Genomic DNA, 14,721 nt, shown 5'->3' with positions numbered 1-14,721 from the left:
TACTTCCAGTTTGAGTCACAGAAATATCATAATCAGCAGCTTTTCCAGATGGGTTCCCCAACAGGAAGTGACATCATGCATGTGGGGATGCAGAATGTGGCAATGCCTGTCATAAAGAAATACAACAACCTAGAAATGGCATCTTAGAATGATGCTTGGACCTTAAACAGGGTGCTTCTTTTTCTGATCAGGCTCTGCCCAGAAGTCCTAAGAGCTCCCCTAGATATGACTTACTCCCTCTCTCAGCAATTCTGTGTCACTCTCTAGTGGGCTCTTTTGGGTTCCTTTTCCTTTCCTACATCACACAGGGGTATGTCTTACCTTGCATGCTTTTTCTCTTTCTCTGGAAGACTCATTCCTTCAGCTGTTTTACCTTCTTGGCCTCGCTTGGCATCCTTCTGCAGCTCCATTTGCTCCTCCTTTTCACCTTATAATCATTTACCATGCTTCTCTGGTGTGCCCATGCTCTCCTTTCCCTGCATCATTAGTTTTGCATGTCAATTATATGCTGTTATTCTGTCTGTTTGCTTTTTATTACTTTACTTACTTATTCAGTTTATATCCTGGTTGTAGGCCCCTCCCTCCTTTCCTTCCAGTCCCCCACCCCCTCCTCTCCATCCCTCTCTCCTATTCCTCAGAAAAGGGGAGGCCCACACACAATCACCTCAGCTCATCAAGTCACGTCACATCCCCTGTGGCCTGGCAAAGTAGTCCCATCAGGAGAAAATGATCAAAGAGCAGGCAACAGAGTCGATTTTTGAGACAGTCTCTGTTTCCCTTAGTGGACCCACATGAATCCTGAGATGCTCATCAGTTACATCTATGTAGGGAACCTAGGTCCAGTCCATGTGTGGTCCTTGGTTGGTGCTTCAGACTCCACAGACCCCTCTGAGCCCTGGTTAGTTGGTTCTGTTGGTCTTCTTCTGGAGTTCCTGTCACCTCTAGGTCTTTTCCATGTTTGCTCTAAGACTACCTATGCATAGCCCAGTGTTTGACTGTGAGTCTCAGCATCAGTTCAAACTGCTGCTGGGTGGAGCCTCTCATCTGAGAGGCTCCTATCTTCAAGCATAGCAGTGTACCCTTAGTAGTGTCAGGTGTTGGCTCTCTTCTATGGAGTGGGACTTGGGTTGCGCCAGGCATTGGTCGGACAGCCCCTCAATCTCTGGCCTATCTGTTCTATCTTCATCCCTGAATGTCAGGTAGACAGGGTAAGTTTTGTATCAAAGTTTTCACGGGTAGGTTGGTGTTCTCCTCCCTCTACTAAGAATCTTGACTACTTAGAAAGTGTCCTCTTCAGTCTGCATGACCCTGGCTACTAGGAGTCTCAGCTATAGTTCCCCCCCTTCATATCCTCCCAGAGATTTATTCTGACTTAGGTATCCATCTTGTCACAGAGATGCCCTCACCCACAGTTTGTCTTTTCTCTGAAGGCCATCCTCTTGCCACCACTCTCCCCAGGTCTGATCTCCACCTCATTTCTCCGTTTGCTCCCTCTCCTTCCTTGTTCCCTCTCTTCAACCACTAGCTCTGTATATTTTCTTTCCCTTTCTGAGTGAAATTTAAGCTTCCTCCCTTGAGTCCTCCTTGTTATTTATCTTCTCTGGGTCTACACACTGTAGTAGGTTTGTGCTGTACTAAATGCCAAAAATCTACTTATTTGTGAGTATACCATGTGTGACTTTCTGGGTCTAGGTTACCTCACTCAGAATGATGTTTTCTAGTTCCATCCATTTACCTGAATATTTCTTTGTTTTTAGTGGCTGATTAGAATTCCATTGTGTAAGTGTACCACAGTTTCTTTATCCATTCTTTAGTTGAGGAACATCTAGAGTGTTTCCAATTTCTGGCTATTACAAATAAAGCTGCTATGAACGTAGTTGAGCAAATGCCTTTGTTATATGATAGGGTATCTTTTGGGTGTATGCCCAGGAGTGTTATAGCTGCTTCTTGAGGTAGAGCTTTTCCTGGTTTTCAAAGACAGCACCAGATTGACTTCCGAAGTGGTTGTACAAGTTTGCACTCCTACCAACAATGGAGGACTGTCCCCCTTTCTCCACATCCTTGCCAGCATGTGCAATCACTTGAGTTTTTTAATCTTAGCCATTCTGACAGGTGTAAGATGGAATCTCAGAGTCATTTTGATTTGCATTTCCCTGATGATTAAGGATGTTGAACATTTTTAAAAAGTCTTTCTTGGCCATTCAAAATTCCTCTGTTGAGAATTTTCTGTTTAGCTCAGTGCCCCATTTTTAATTAGGTTATTTTGTTTGTTGGTGCTAAATTTTTTTTAGTTCTTTTTATATTTTGGGTATTAGCCCTTTGTTGCAAGTAAGATTAGTGAAGATTGTTAGGATTAACATAGTAAAATGACCATATTACCAAAAGCAATCTACAGATTCAGTGCAACCCCCATCAAAATATCAACACTTTTTTTGGCAGATCTTGAAAGAACAATTCTAAACTTCATATGGGAAAACAAGAATCACAGAATAGCAAAAGCAATCCTGTACAATAATACAACTTCTGGATGTATTCAAGCTATACTACAGAGCAATAGTAGTAAATATTGCATGGTACTGGCACAGAAATAGACTAGTTGATAAATGGATTCAAATAGAAGTCCCAACAATAAACCCATAAATATATGGACATTTGATCTCTGAAAAAGGAACCAAAACCATACAATGGAAAAAGACAGCATTTTCAATAAATGGTGCTTGTCTAACTGGATGGCTACATGTAGAATAATGCAAATAGATCAACATTTATCTCCTTGCACAAAACTCAAGTTCAAGTGCATTAAAGACCTCAACATAAAACCAAACACACAAAATCTATTAGAAGGGAAAGTGGGGAAGATCCCTGAACTCACTGGCACAGGAGACAACTTCCTGAACACAACACCAACAGCTCAGGCACTAAGGTCAATAATTAATCCATGGACCTCTTGTTCAGGAGCCCCACAAGGAGATCATTAAGGCCCATGTATCTGGACCCTGGGTGGCCTTCACAAACTGTTGCACCAACCAAGAACAATGCATACCATAAACCTAGACCCCCTGTTCAGATTTAGCCAATGATAGCTCATTCTCCACAGTTGTGGTGAGAACATAGACTGCCTCTGACATGAACTCTGGTGCCCCCAATTTGATCACTTCCCCTTGGTGGGGAGGCCCAGTGGCACACAGAGGAAGAGGAAGCAGTCTATCTGGATGAGACCTCCTTCTGTCAGAGGTCTAGGGTAGGGGAATAGGTGGGTGGGAATGGGAAGATACACGTGAGGGGATAACATTTGGAATATAGTCTGAATAAATTATAACAAAATTTTTAAAATCTGAAAAAAAAATGGACCTCTTGAAACTGAAAATCTTCTGCAAGGCCAAAAATCATTGTCAATAGAAGAAATGGCAGTCTACAGATTGGGAACTCAGGACTAATCTTTCTTAAGGACCCCAGCCTTCGCTGACAACAGATTTGATGGCTGGCCTGCTCATTGTTCCCTGTATACCATCTGTCTCTGAAGTAAGTCCTTAATGTGTCTTCAGTCGGTCCTGGTTGGGGAATTAGGTATAGGGAAGAGGGGAAAGGTGTATTCAGAATGAGGTAAACAGCTTCACACATCAGAGTTCCTTAGTGCTTTGTAGCATGCCAGACGCACTGCAAGAACAGCAATGAATGCTCCAAGGACTCCATTGACTTCTGTTTCTGAAAGAAGAGGTCAGATAGGGGTACTGATATATTCAGTATTGCCTCTTGTGGTTCAAAAAATGTTCCTGTCAGGACACATGGAAACAGGGGAAAACATGAGTTTTAGGAACTTCCATCCATTTGGGATATGATTTATTAGTGTTTATTGGACAAAGTACATAATCACCTCTTTTTCACTCTTGGTAATGACCCATATGCTATATAGAAAGATATCCAAGCCAGCTCTTCTTTGACCAGTTTTGTTGAGACAGTACGTAAATAGTAGGATGAGAATTGAATATGCTTCTACTTTCAGCAATTCAAGATTTTACAAAATCCTGACACATGTAAGGTCCAGTAGCCATAAAAAAGGTCCAGTAGGTACAAAAGGCTTCTGTGGAAAGGAGTCATGAGGAAGGGCTTATATCAGGGCCATGATCAGAAGCCAAGGTAGGGCTCACTTTCCTTTCTTTCTCCACAACTTACCATGTCTTTACTTGAAGACTCAGTAATGCCTGACTTTCATTTCCTCTCTCAGATACTCTAGGGAACTTTGAGTCAAAGCGTTTATACCACTGCTCCTTCAAGGGATGCTGTGTGCCAGTTCTATTGGGACTGCACCTCCCCATTTCTAAAATTCAAACTCTATTTTATATTTCATACTAAGACCTCAGGAAATCAGGAGAAATGAAGGCTCCTGGAGAACGCAAGTGCAGGTGCAGTGGATCCCTTCCAGAGAGATGCTGTCGAGGAAAAAGATCCAGAACCATGGTATTTCTCAACCCAAAGAACAGTGTGGCCTTGGGATAGCTTGATGAAAATCAGCTTATTGTCTACTCCATCTTGAAACTGGGTGAATCACATGCTCATTGCTCTTTTTAGACTCTAAGGAACAAAAGATGAGCAGCTAGTGTTCTTCAGAGTATCTCAGACATAGCTGAGATCAAATTGTTCCCTGACTTTTATATTGTAAATTAACAACATCTCTCATCTCTTTATCTTTCAGGCATTATGGCAACATTCTGGAGGGGAAGGAGTAGCCTGCCCTGGGCTGAGTTATGGACTCCTGTCATAGCTCTGCCCAGACAGAACCTCTGGGCGTTGAGTTGAGATTACATAACCAGGGAAGAGTGACGCCTCAGAGCAGGTCATGTGCCACGTTACATTGTAGCAGCTGGCTTCCTAGTATAACTTAACAGTTAAAGCTTGACTTTTTTTTTTTTCTTGAAATTATGCTTTGTGTATTCATGAATCATCTTTCTAATAGAGATGGTCATCTAGTCTGATACAATGTGTATATATTAGTAAATATAAAAATATTTGAAGCTAGATATCTTATAAAATGGGTTTATTAAATGTAGACTTAGAGTTCTCTGACTACAAACATCTGGTCAGGAAAAGAAGAGGATAACATAAGCCACTGCTCTCATCACCCGCTCAGTACCTTGCCTTTGTGTATGAGTCACAGAAGCTTTGGATTGTAGGCTGATTTGTATGTCTTCAGGTGGGTATTTTTATGTCAGACAGCTGCAGGAATGCTCTATTTACTTTAACCAATCAGTGGCTTCCATCCATGGAATACAGATGCAATGGCAGGGTCCATATTCCTCCTTGCTAAAGTGCAAGAGAGAAGTGAACCCAGGTGCTCTCAGACGTCCTCAGGTGTTCCCAGGAGTCCTCGGGCACTCAGGTGATCCAGGGTTCTGCTCATGGCCTGAGGTTCCCCAAACCTCCTGCAGCAGCTCTGTTTCAGGTGTCATCGGGGGGCCCCAAGAACCCTCCAGTCTCTGAAGCACTCTCCAGCACTCGTGGGTGCTCCCAGCTTTTTGGCTCTTCCAGATGCTTGCATTACTCCTAAGCTCTCTTCCAGGTGCCCTCTGGCACTCTTCAAGTGATCTTAGGGAATCTTGGTGTCTCAGGAACCCTTGATCTGTCTCAAGACTCACGGTGTTTTCATGTTTGAGGAGGTTCCCAAGCACCCTTTGGCACTTTGACATCTTCTCAGGTGCTCTCAGGCACTCTCAGGTGTTCCTGGGAACCACAGGCCCTACTGGGAAGGAATAAGAAGAGGTCAGTAGAATATGGTTTTAACTTTGTAACTAAACTAGAGTACAATCCCGACCAATGAGCCCCTGTAGAAATATAATTGGATAAGACAGATAAGTTCTCCACATTTTAGAGAGAGCTACCCATCAGATGGTAATGAAAGGAGCATTTGTTTTATTCTGACGAAACAATTCTAGACTACTTAGGATTAAGTCCCAAGAGCTGTTTTGTTACTAGGGTGTCTGGCAAAGCTTGATAATGTCATTTGTGCTCATTGATTTTTCCTAATACTGTGTCCATGTTCCCTTCCCGTGACACAATGAAACATAGAAACTATGCAGAGAGCCCTTTACCAAACTGTCAGTTTTGACATATGGAAATACTGGGTTCAAATCTGGTTAACTATCTATTATATTTCTTATTAAAGACAATTTCCTTAAATTTTCTAAGTTTGATATTTCTCAGTTATAGTTCACCTCTATTGTTGTAAGGTTAACTTTAGATAATACACATTTAAAAAATTGTGATGGTAGGTCCAGGCTGTTCACTGAATAGATGATGGTGCTTGCCGTCACTATAATTATTAATTACAGGTACTTCTTGGAATTTTCAGAGAGATGTGAAGGTTGCTGGGTTCTTACCTCAAGCCATCAAGCCCTCTATGACTTTGGGAGCTGCTGGTAAGGTACCACTGTTTGTGATTCTAATCATAGTTGTTTCTCTATACTGAACCATCCAACTCTTGCAGCATCTAAGAAAACCTATCATAACAGGGCAGTGCAAAATCTACCATAAACAATGACAAAAATCTGCCTGGAAACCACAAGGAGTTCTTTTCTATGTAAATGATTTGGAGGATTAGCTTATGATTTAGGGGATTCCTTAGACTTTTGCTTCTTTGTTTCACTGTAAAGCTTCTAGATCAAAAAAAGGTTGTTCTTTTTTTATACACTATGTTGTAAAAAAAAAATCACACACTAAAATTAGCTAGACCCAAAGACTATACAGCTCAATGAACTTCTATGCAGTTAGAATAGGCAACCATAATGGAAACTGTGAAGCTTCATATTAAATGTTATCCTTTCAGTATTTTATATATTCTATGCACCTAGAAAAACAATTCACTTTACTTCCTCTTTTATAACTCATGTCTCCTACCTCTTATATTTAGCCTTTCTTGTTTATTTTTAATTTACTGGTGCATTAAAATATATGCATATATTACATATATGTTATATCATATATACATACTATATATCATGTATATTTCATTTATGATATATATATTACTCGACAATGAAGTGAAAAGAAGGTTTTAAATTGCAGAAAATTAATAGACTTAGAATGTGTATCAAGCAAATTTATACAGTCTCAAAAAGAATAAAATTACACGTACACGTTATTACTCATATGTGTAATCTAGCCAATTGTATATGTATATGCACAAAAAAATATACAAGAAGTATTCTAATTAGAGAAAGCAAGGTGCATAGCTGTGCCTACATAGCCATCCCTGAAAGTCTACAGCAGCTTGTGTTCTTCATATTTGAGTTCTGGCTGGGGCACCTTCCTGGTTTAAACACAAAGTCTACAGTGGAGAGAAGAGAAAGAGAGGCTGACTCAGGCTGAGCAGAGGCATTCTCTCAGACCTACCTTTTCCTTATCTCAAACCTTGGTAAGGTCCTTGGCAGCTTATAGAGTTTTCTCACATTTCTGGAAGATGAAGACTGAAACCACTTTGGCTCCAGGCTTCTCTGTGGGGTCACTCAGGCTATCAGTGAGGGCACCAACCAGTGATTCGTCCTAACAAGGTGTTCTTGCACACATGGACACTTTAATGAGCCTCCTAGGATTTGTGGCTGACACTTGCAAACAGAGAAAAAGAATGATTGGAGGGGCCTGCCATGGAGACAGGCAGAATCATGCACATGGCCAGAAGGCCAGCTGGTTCAACTGGACTATAAACCTCTCAGCAGAATCACCTACTCTCTGGGGACATTAGAATGACTGACAGGTACTAGAATGTGAGCAAAGGGAGAGAAGATATATTACACAGAGGGAAATGCCTTACACAGCTAAGCAGCAGCAGGACACGCTGTTCTGAAGTATTCCCTTCTAACAGCTGTCTGGTTAGCTTGTCAAAACATGCCTTGAGCTTTTTGAGGGAACCCCATTCAACATATGTAGTATGTGTCATTGAGCAGCTAATACATGAACTCTACATGTAAGAGAGGATGATGAAAGGTAGATGACCCTTTGTAATGAGACTCTTCTCATGAGAACCTATTATATAAATATGTGAAAACCTGCTCCTTATAAAATTGATCTCCCCATAAATGATGCTTTTCCAATAGGTTGATGATTAAAATTAGATTCTGAGTACCAATATAACAAGTAGGAATTCAAATAACACTGATATTTATTGTCAACAGAACTTTATATCTATCTTTTATACATAAATGGGCATCCATCCATCATCCATCCATCACATTGGCATCCATCCATCCATCGATCCACCCATCCATTCATCCATCCATCCATCCGTCACTCTTGGAATCCATGCATCTCATGGATTCCTTAAACCTCTGTTCCTGATAGACAAACCTAACTTTCTCACCTTATTCTCACTGCACTGTTATTTTGCCACCATCAACCTTTGAAGAAGCTATTACTTACATTTTTTTTCCATCAGCACCTGTGCATAACATTTGCTGCAACACTGCTTGACAACCCAGCTATGTTTTACATACAAACTCACCCTATTGCTTTACTAAAGCTCAGTATCACAAATAGTATGACACAGGCTCAGGATGACAAAAGAAGTAAAGTGAGATGGTAGGAGGAACCAAATCATGCATCAGGGCAGGCAAGAATTCTACCACTGAACTACCAGTGCTACCTCCAAATCATGCACCAGGACAGGACAGTTCCTGCCCTAAGCCTGCCTCTCTGCTGTGCCAACTGGGACAGTAATCTGCTGGGCCTGTGCATTGATTATTTTTCAGTTAAAAACATGGAAATAATCAGCTTATAGTTGTGAGGACCTTAGGACAAATGCCACGTGCTGAGCACAGTACCCAACAGGGCCTCAGCAATGTGTAGGTAGCTGTTCATTTAGCACATGGGAGCTATCTCTCCTGTATTTGCAGGTGGAATATAAAGTAAAATAAAATAAATTTTTAAAAGCTTCACTACATTTACTTCCTATTTGGTGGCTCTTATTATCTAATGATGTCTAACCCAGACAGGTTCTCTGATGACACTGGAGATAAGACAGAACAGAAAGGGGTGAAGGAATGAGACAAATGAGAAACCCTGTCTTGAAACAAAACAAAACAAACAGAAAAAGAAAAAGAAAAAAGAAAAAAAACCAAAATAATGAGAAGAATGCACAAGACAGAATTTTACAAAAGTACTGGAGTGAGTTTGTAGGAGAAACATGGCTAGGCTGTCAAGCACTGTTGTGGCAAATATAAACATGTGCTGATGGCAAAAAAATAAAAACATAGGTAATGATTTTTTTTTTCAGAAGTTCGTGGGTGGCAAAATAACAATGGAGTGAGAATGAGGTGAGAAAATTAGGTTTGCCTATAAGGAACAGAGGTTTGTGGTACATAACTAGAGAATGGATTCTAAGAAGGAGGGAGGGAGGGAGAGAGGGAGGGAGGGAGGGAAGGAGGGAGGGAGGGAGGGAGGGAGAGAGGGAGGGAAGGAGGGAAGGAGGGAGGGAGAGAGGGAGGGAAGGAGGGAGGGAGGGAGGGAGGGAGAGAGGGAGGGAAGGAAGGAGGGAGGGAGGGAGGGAGGGAGGGAGGGAAGGAGGGAGGGATGCCTGCTTATAGTAACTAACAGGTGACTAGAAGTCCTGACGACAATAACGAGCACTACTACTTGAATTCCTACTTGGTAGAGATATGACAAATCTTGATGATGCTCAGGTCATAACCGTGGACGTTAATGAAGAGCTATGAAAATATGCCAAGACATGAGGTAAATGAAGGCTGAGAGGCCAGGTGTGGACAGATGATGTGGTGGTGGAGGCATCAATAAAGGAAGAGCAGCAGAAGACAAAAGGGGAACAGTAAACAGATGCTCTAGTCATCAAGCTGTAGGGATGAAGGTCCAACAAGTCAGGGGTGGCTGCATTTCCAGCGGAAGGCCCATGCTTCTGAAGGAACTGCTAAAAGAGCCCCAGAGAGAGAAAGGAAACTAGTGCCCCCCCCAAGTGCTACTGTGTGCCCTTCCCCATTGTCACAGACACTGCCTTCCTCACTCAGCTGGTGGTTTTGACTTCCTGTCTATTGTGTTTTATATTCTAGTGACACAATAGTTTCAGGAAACACTATTTAACAAAATGCAAATCTATTCATTTCGCTGCTTCATTTACTAATGTAATTTCCCCATTAAAAGAAGCTTTGTCTTAATATTCTTACAAGGATAAAAAAGGAACAGAAACACTCATTACTAATTTTTAATGTGCTTCCTATTAAATTTGAATAGCTTTTGGCTTCCTGCTTTTCTAAAATTGACTGTCAGGAAACAAACTTATGATTACCACTGAATGAAGCCCTTGACAAATCAAAATCTCTCTCAGTAACAGGAGGCACCTGCACTATTTTGAAGATTCTGGGTTCCTTTTAGTTGGAACATTTCTTCAGCTGTATTGTGAGACTTGAGAGATTGAAGGAGACATCTCCCCATGAAGATTTGCAGCAGTTTTTTGGACTAATGCTCAGGGCCATGTTGACTGTATAGATCTTGGTAGTTTATATTTTAGGGGTCAGCCCCTCCCTGGGAATAACAATGTTTAATTGCGATTACAGAGCTACTTTCGAGGTCCAAGCCTAGGTAATATGTGCACCGACATGATGGATCCCAGAGGACAAAGGACAATGACTCTTGCTTAACTTTTTTTCCTCAGGTGATTTTGACAATGATGATAATACTGGGTACAAATGTCCAGCATATGTTGTCTATAAAGACACTAAGTATGCTCTTTGCATTCATTCAAGTGGGTGCCATAGTAGTGCTAAATGAAGGTACCATGTTGTGCAAGAGACCTCTTAAAATTACCCAGCATGCAGAACACCCTTCTGAATGACGCTACGTTTCAAGTTATAACATACTATCTTCATCCTTTCATCTGCCAGTGGTCACTTGGGTGGCTGCTGTATCTTAGTGTCTGCAAATAAGTATGCAGTCACATTCAATTTTCACATCACCTTTTAAAGTAGATAATCAAGTCGTCTTTGCTCTGGGAATGAGACCACTGAGGCAGAGCACAGAACAGAATCTCAGAGGTCTCAGCTTGTAAAAATGGGAGTCAGGATTAGAATCGAGAGGTCTAGAATCAAAGACAAAAATGTTAGGACTCCAAGTAGGGTTTTCCTCTACTCTCCACACCAAATTAAGCAGTCAATGATGATATTGAGAAAGAGGGGACTTGTGAAACCCTTTTATTCCTCCCTTTTCCCTGTCTGACACAGAGGAAGGTGGCTTTTGCACAGATTTGAGAATCTTTCTTTTAAAAATATTTTAAATTGTATGCAGTGAGGCTCAGAAAGAGCTCCACGAGGTAGGAGGGAAATAAACCAAGCCTAGGAAACAGGCACATAGCTGAGTGAACACATGAAGAGGAGGTTCTTGGAGTAGGAGTCACAGGGTGAGTATAGCCTGGGAGCAAAACCGAGCCAAGATTAACTTGAATCAAGACAGAGCTTAGAAATCTGAGAGTGTGCATGAAGGATCAGGGAGGCTGAAGACAGCAGATCTGTGCTTGGCTTCCAGAGGCCTCAAGACTACACATATTGTGAGTTCGAGGCCAGCCTGGTCTACAAAATTAGTCCAGGACAGCCAAGGCTATACACAGAGAAACCCTGTCTTGAAAAAAAAAAAAAAAAAAAAAAAAAAAAAAAAAAGACTACACACATTGCCCTGTAAGATCAACTTCGTAATATGTCCAAACCTCAGTACTTTATATGCAAGTTAAGAAGAGAACAGTGTTTGCATAGGATTAGAAGCTGTGTCAATCAAGGGTCTTAGTTCATAATGCATGAAGGAATGCTAGCTGATTTAACTAAAATTAATTTAGCAAATACATGAGCCAAAAGAGTGTTTCAATGCTTTTGTGAACCTAGTAATTTTATCAAAGCCAGTATAGAGAGATGTCAAAATGCAAACTTGTTTGGTGTCCTGTTCATGCACCAAATGTTCCCATTCCTCCTGTACGTCCAGTTCCCCAGGCTCAAGACTTCCATGCAGACTTTAATACTTGATAGTCTCAACCTGTGGCCTCCTGGGACATGCGGATGTGAGTGATAACCTTCAAGGAGGTAGCATACTGTAACTATGACTCGGGAGAGGCTGTGAAGCTTAAGACAGTGTACGGCACAGGAGTGTACCCAGCTGCAGGCATGCTGCAAAGAGCCTTGCACTGTCAATGCAACATGAGTGTCTACCCTGTTCCCCACCAGTCTACCAAGCAGAGATTGTCTAAACATCAAAAGGAATTTAGTTGAATGGAAAAAGAATGTCCACTGTCACATGTATGAATGATATTTCTAAAGCGCTTGGACTGTAAATCCTTCTAACAAAATAGACCAGTTAAGGATGAAGCAAAGGATATGGGTGTTAGAGGTAATAGTCCTGGTATCTGAACTGCAGAAATGGTTGAATGATTAAGAGCACTGACTGCTCTTCTAGAAGATGAGGTTTCAATTCCCAGGATCCACGTGGTGACTCATAACCATATGTAACTTCTGTCCCTGGGATCTAGCTGATGTCCTCTTCCCAGAGTACTCATACATATCAAATAAAACAATAAAATAAAATTGCTGGGTGAAATGCAGGGATGACTGGGAGTTTAGTGTGATCAGGGTACATTATGTGAAATACCAAATAATCTGTAAAAAAAAAATTATGTTGGAAAATTTGTTTGGTGGCTTTTTTATGAGTCATGATTGCTGCCAGAGCTACCATAATCTGCTGCTTGGGAATACTGAGCAAGCACACTGATTGGAGAAGTAGAAAACTCACTAGATAATAAATATTGTGACAAAATATAAGAAGTTAATGAGAGAAGACAGACAAAACAAAGGGCAGATGCTAAGGATACAATGTACTTAGAACATACTAAGCATCTTTTACCCCTAAGTAAAAATGACTTCACAGAACTCAGGGTATCAGAAAGAGGCCCCCTGAGTCAAGTGCCAAGAACTTAGAGGGTTTTCCAAACAATAGAGCCATATACTGTAACCAGAGTTTTAGAGGAAAAAAAAAAAAAAACCTAGGACAAACAGAGTAGGCTCAGCCACCTGTCCCAGATGCCAAATCAAAAGACTAGTGGTGGTGAAAGGCAGAGAGATGAAACGTAATAACATCAGCTTCCAAGATGGAGAGATAAGGGTGCCCATTAACTCTAGGTTTGTCTTTGAAATGGTAACAGAAGCTTTAAATTTAAATAGATGAAATATTGGGGTAGAGGACAAGAAGTGTGCATAATTAGGCAGGCGACATTACGGTGCAGTCTGGTTGAATGTTTCAGCTTATGTCCCTCAAGGTGGCCTGCAGAAGCTGTTATCGCTGACTGCATTGACACTTTAAGGGAGGGCAGAGTGAAACCGCTGAACTAGACCATTCCATGGTGGGAAAGAAGGTTTATTGCAAATATGAAACTGCAACATGGCCATCTCTCAGGTAGTGTAGAGGAAGAATAGCAAAAAGTCTTTTGGAGAGTTTCAAAGCTCCCAGGCCTACTTCTTAGAGAGAGAGAGAGAAAGAAGAAAGAGGGTGGGGGAAAACATTGCCACTTATAAAGAAAGCAGGCAGCTGCCAGAGGGCAGCTGTGTAAGCCTGAATAGCCTGAAAGTATAGAGTAATGGTGGAGAAGATTGGAAGAGCCAGGAGATAAATGGGGTGAGGGGCTTTGGTAGGTGCTACAGCTAAGTGTTAACAGGGACCCAGATGCTCCATTTGTGATAGGTGGGGGAAATAATGGAAGTAGTGGTTCTTCCTGATGAGAGAAAGCATTTCACAGGTTTCTGAGAAATGCTGCATAGGAGCTGGGATTTATCAGCCAGCAGTCTCTCTGTTTATTCTGTGAGGGACCAGCCTGAGCTGAGTGCATACTGTCATTTTCAGAATTGGCAGTGGCACTGCCATTTTGGGCACTTGATGGTTGAGACCTAACACTATCACTTGAGAGGAGAGACCCGGCGTCTGTAAGTGATTAACCATCCTTAAGGTCAAACACACTTACCTTTGTGCCCTTAGCCTGAAAGGTTGTGGTAGAGGTTATTTCCAGTGGTTTTTAGGTCTTTCTTGAATGTCCATAATCAGTCAGTGGGGACTCTAATTCAAAGCAAAGGATAGAGATACAAAACAATGGCAAAGATGCCAGACTTTCTTCCTGCTAATGGTTGCATTATTAAGGGTCCAAGTGAGGTCTTTAACAAATTTAACTTAAGTACTTTCCTTGGGTCACTCTACCTGTGCTTGGGCCAAGGCTCCTGAGGTAAGATGGTATCTTAGATCTAAGCAATACTACTCACAGGTAAAGCTGTGAGGGTAGTCTTGGCTTCAGGAGTGAGTCCAAGGCAAGCATCTGGAGTTACATTGTGATTCTGAAGAAATGGCAGTAGGAAGCAGACACAGGTGGTCCATTCTTGGCTTCAGCATCCAATTCCTCCAGTGTGCCACAATGACAGAATGTAATGGAAGCCAACTGACCATTGGCCTGAGATCATCCAGTTTTTAGATGTTCATCCGTAGCACCAGAGCTCAGGGTATGCCGGCGTGGTCTGGTTTGAGAGGCACACAGTCGTTTGATATTCTTGTGGGTAATACTTAACTGATAAGTACTGAAGGAGAACCAGTAACACAATTAGAATAACACCCGGCCTAGAACATTATCACGGCAACCACAAACGTTATTCTGACAGTCATGTACATCCCCAAAGGGGTCTTCAGTTTTTAAACACATTCACATTTATT

The 14,721-nt window shown here is 41.6% G+C and overlaps 1 pseudogene; it reads right to left on the bottom strand.

The window, feature by feature from the left end:
- LOC127198765 (ADP-ribosylation factor-like protein 3) overlaps positions 1-410 on the bottom strand; it is an 83,348-nt pseudogene extending 82,938 nt beyond the window's left edge.
- Positions 411-14,721: the final 14,311 nt, after the last annotated feature.

The sequence above is a fragment of the Acomys russatus genome, chromosome 14 (genome assembly GCF_903995435.1).
Source record: "Acomys russatus chromosome 14, mAcoRus1.1, whole genome shotgun sequence".
Lineage (NCBI taxonomy): Eukaryota > Metazoa > Chordata > Mammalia > Rodentia > Muridae > Acomys > Acomys russatus.
Note: the sequence above shows the minus strand (reverse complement) of the source record. Positions and strands in the feature narration are given on the sequence as shown.